The sequence below is a fragment of the Apium graveolens genome, chromosome 3, assembly GCF_009905375.1.
Source record: "Apium graveolens cultivar Ventura chromosome 3, ASM990537v1, whole genome shotgun sequence".
In the NCBI taxonomy this organism is placed as follows: Eukaryota; Viridiplantae; Streptophyta; class Magnoliopsida; order Apiales; family Apiaceae; genus Apium; species Apium graveolens.
This window is the reverse complement of record NC_133649.1, coordinates 112,927,695-112,932,509: the sequence shown is the minus strand read 5'-3', so window position 1 is coordinate 112,932,509 and position 4,815 is coordinate 112,927,695. Positions and strand designations below refer to the sequence as shown.

At 38.4% G+C, this 4,815-nt stretch overlaps 1 non-coding gene across 1 annotated transcript; it reads left to right on the top strand.

Moving 5' to 3' along the window:
• The first annotated feature begins 1,413 nt into the window (after nt 1-1,413).
• On the top strand, nt 1,414-1,520 carry LOC141716235 (small nucleolar RNA R71). The gene has a single exon (XR_012572952.1). It is a non-coding gene; the product is annotated as a small nucleolar RNA R71 (small nucleolar RNA).
• Nucleotides 1,521-4,815: the final 3,295 nt, after the last annotated feature.

Sequence of the window (4,815 nt, the reverse complement as noted above, 5' to 3'; positions counted from 1 at the left end):
TATGTAATATAACGGTCAGCCAACTATAAGGACATATATAAAGGCTTTGGATCAGGTAAACCCAACTTCTTGAAGATAGACAAAGGCATCAGATTGATGTTAGCTCCCAAATAACATAAACACTTGTCTAACGACAAGTTTCCGATGGTGCAAGGAATAATGAAGCTTTCAAGATCTTTAACCTTCAGAGGCAACTTATGTTGCAGCACAGCACTACATTCCTCCGTAAGAGAAACAGTCTCTAAGTCATCAAGCTTCACTTTCCAAGAGAGAATACCTTTCATAAATTTCGCATAGCTAGGCATTTATTTAAGAGCTTCAGCGTAAGGTATGTTGATATGAAGTTTCTTGAACACCTCCAGAAACTTAGCAAACTGCTTATCCAACTTTTGCTTTTTCAGCCTCTTAGGAAAAGGAGGTGGAGGATAGACCTGTTTCTCCCCTATATTACCCTCAGGAGGAGTGTATTCCATAGTTTTCTTCTTTGATTCCACTTCTGCTTCCTTTTGCACCACTTTTTCAGCTACAATCTCATCCTCTGGATTTGGAAAAGGTGCAGATGCACCTGTATTCTGAACAGAACTTTCAGAATCTTCGTCTTGCTAAAATTGGGGGCTTGCGACCTTTCCGGACCTCAAGGTGATGGCGTTCACCTGTTCGTTAACTTCCCTCTTGCCTGGATTGGCTTCTATATCACTAGAAAGCATTCCCGGTGGTCGATTCAATAAAGCATTGGCAATCTGCCTTATTTGATTCTCCAGAGTCTTGATAGAAACTGCTTGGCTCTTGCACATGAGCCTCAACTCCTCCAATTCAGATTTTTCATTAGATTGACTTGTACTTTCATACGGTAGTTGCTGAAGTTGGAGTTGTTCTCTTGGTGCATATTGCTGTTATTGAAAACCAGGAGGGTTGATTTGCTTTGCTGCATACTATTGATAAGGCTGTTGCACCACATTCTGATTGTTGTTCCAGATGAAGTTAGGATTATTCTAGTTGTTGGGATGATAAGTGGCAGGAACTGGTTGTTGTGACCTCTAAAAGTTGCTCACAAACTGAGCTGATTCATAAGATATAGCACAATGCTCCATCGCATGTGGACCTGTACACAGCTCACAAACACTGGTTATCTGATTAACATCATAGTTAGCCAGAGAATCGATCTTCATTGACAATGCCTTTAGTTGAGCAGTGATAGCCGTAGCTATATCCACTTTAAGAACTCTTGCTACCTTGCCATGTGGCAATCTCTGGGTTGGATACTGATATTCATTAGCAGCCATCAGTTCAATTAGCTCATAAGCTTCCTTATAGCTCTTTGACCATAATGTTCCACCCGATGCTGCATCAAGCATGGGTCTTGACTATGCTTCCAAACCATTGTAAAAATAATTGATGATCATCCAATCAGGCATACCATAATGAGGACACTTCCTAAGCATCTCCTTGTAGCGCTCCCAAGCTTCACATAGAGTTTCTCCCAATTGCTGCGCAAATTGAGTAAGAGCATTCATGAGAGTAGTTGTCTTCGCCGTAGGGAAGAATTTAGTAAGAAACTTCTGAGAAAGTTCCTCCCAAGTAGTGATAGAATTTGCTGGTAGAGAATGTAAACAACTCTTAGCCTTGTCCCTCAGAGAGAATGGGAACAGTCTCAGTTTCACCGCATCCTCAGACACACCATTGAACCTAAAGGTGTCACAGATCTCTATAAAATCCCTGATGTGCATATTTGGATCTTCTATTGGAACACCCCCAAACTGGACTGAATTCTGTACCATCTGAAGTATATCAGGCTTGATCTCAAAAGTAGTAGTTGTGATAGCTGGCCTGACAATGCTAGATTGAATATCATTGATCTTGGGTTGAGAAAAATCCATCAACGCTTTCGTTGGTGCTTCTGGATGTCCCATTATAATGAGTACCTGAAATACAACAAGTAAACCGTAAAAGTAAAAGAGTCTGAGTCAGTGAACTTTAACGACCACCGATGACAAGTACATAAACTAAAAATTAACACCGAGTCCCCGACAGTGGTGCCAAAAACTTGTTAGGATAAGAACTCTTTTTAGTTAACTTAAGATTATGCACCTATGCAACAATGGTATGGCTATCGCTCAATGCTAAGACAATAACAAGTTGAGATACTTATAACTAAGATAAAACTAACATGCAATTAACTACTAATAAAAATGATAGAATTAACTATATGAGACAAACATGGGATTCTAACCTCATTACTACTTCATTCAAAGTCATTATTTTTAACCTTAGCATGCAATGGTGATGACAACTAATCAGATAACACAAAACTAGTAAACGCCAACTTTCATTGTACGAATACCCTACTACCAAACATCCACAAAAGAGATAGAAGCTGAATAGACACCAATTATGTTGAGACCCTATTTATCTATAGAATTTGACAACATGAAGGTTTAATGCGCAAGTTATCTATCATGATTATATAGGGCAAGTAAGATGGTTAAAATTACCTACGAATCATGCATAATAAATACATGAACCTATGCTAGCATGGAAAGTTCTAAATCTCTATATTCATTGTCGCTTTAATAGAGATTAACACGCTATCTTATATGTTAGCTACGCACATAAGACGAATCAGCACAACCAATACTAGGATATCAAGCAATCACCACACACCAAGATATTGAAATAAATTAACTATAGAAATCCATAAGTAAATCCGTTAGAACCCCACGATAACGATTAGTTCATAACCGAACTGATCATCACCATGGGTTCCAATGAAAGCATGATAATAAATAATATAAGAGTAATAGGGTTCAAAGAAAAATCGAAAACAAGCATCCAAGTATCAACTATATTAAAGAAAATAAAAGTCTTCTTCTTCGTAGCCGTCTCGTGCTCTCTAGGTCTTCTTATTTCTCTCCCTGGTCTCCTTGTTTTTAAAAATGAATTATCCAGGATATATATAGGCTTCAGGATCAGCAGGGCTTTAATTTTCTCAAAAATCATGTAGAAACAGGATTCTTCTCATATGACCCAGAGCGGCCGCCCCGCATACCAGCATGGGCGCGCACGATTTCTGTCCTTCTGGCACGACCGCCCCGCATTCCAGCGTGGGCGCGCCATGCTACTGTTCTTTCAGCGCGGCCGCCCCGCTTCCCAGCGCGGGCGCGCCGTGCTTCTGGATTTTTGCTCTAATTTCTTATTTTTGATGTAAATTGAGTTCCGTTTGTCAGAATTTGACGATCCAATAGTCCATGCAAAACTCTCGAGATGCTCTTTAACATGAGAAGGGTAGTAGTATCCAATTCTGGCCTCCTTGCACATATTACATTGAAAAGCTCAATTAATCATCTGACTAATGCCTATAATACACAAAAACAAAAACACATCAAAAATACCAACAACTTGAGTCCAAAACACCAACTTATGCCTTTAATGAAGTGTTCCAAGTGGATACAAAATCCACTTATCAGCAATCCATGGGTAATCTCAAGGGGCACCACGGTCTCGGCTCCATAAGCTAGCATGAATGTGGTAGCTTCAGTTGTCACTTTGCAGGTAGTATGATATGCCCTTAGTATAGGTAGCAATTCATCTGCCCAAGTGTTTCTGGAGTGTTTAACCATTTTCTTGAGTCCATCAAGGATGATTTTGTTAGCAACTTCCGCCTGCCCGTTTGCTTGTGGTTGTGCAATCGAAGTGAAGTGAAGCTCTATACTGTTATCACTGCAATACTCTCTGAATTCTGCATTATCAAATTGTCGCCCATTATATATGATAAGGATGTGTGGGATCCCAAATCAACATATTACATTCTCCTAGAAGAATTAGGTAATTTGCGTGGTGGTTATCTTGGCTAGTGCCTTAGCCTCAATCTACTTTGTGAAGTAGTTTATTGCTACTATAACACCCCCAAATCCGGGGTCGGGGATTCGGATTGTCACGAGTTCCATTTCCCTTATCAATACTTAATCTTAACAGTCAACCAACTACTGAGTATTGTGACCCCACAATATACACACACACACACAACAAGTTATAGTCTCAGAGATGAATACCAAAAATAACACAAGTCATTTTATTCCACAATTATAAACTGTTATACCTTAAAAGGGTTTCTGAATAAATTTACATTTCTTTGCCATTATTATAATTCATAAAGATACATAAGTCTGGTACATCAAAAGTTGAAAGCCTAGCCTATTGGTAGTTCCTACCTCAGCTACAATGACATCAACGCCTATAGGAAACTGCGGAACGTTTCCTATCCGCTCGCGAATTGGGAGCTTGGTCCGTTCATCTTGTATATCTGATGTTGTGTGATGAAAGAAGAAAGCAAGGGTGAGCAACAAGCCCACCGAAATAATATGTATAATAATTAACAATATATGAGCATCCTCATAGTACTCATGAAAGTCTTGGTCTCTTAATGCGACCAAGTTGCAAAATATTTAGTATATATATATACTTTTCAGAATTTTTAAATCCTCTTCCATGTATAATATACACAGAGTTCCAGTTTATAACTGTATAAAAATATCATTGCAAGGTGATCTCATATATCTAACCTTGTCTCAACGTTTTTGTGAAAATCTTTGTCATGCATAAGATAATCATTAACAAGATATAAGTTGAAAAGATGAAGTTACAAGATACTCCAATATACTTATATCTTTTCCGAATACTACTTGAACTACCACCGTTCAACGTATAAATAGTTCATCCCATAAATTAAGCTACAAGACAAAACTTATATAGAATCAATCTTTAAAATATCATCAAAATAAAATGAAGTTACGAGATACTTCATTTGATGCAAACATC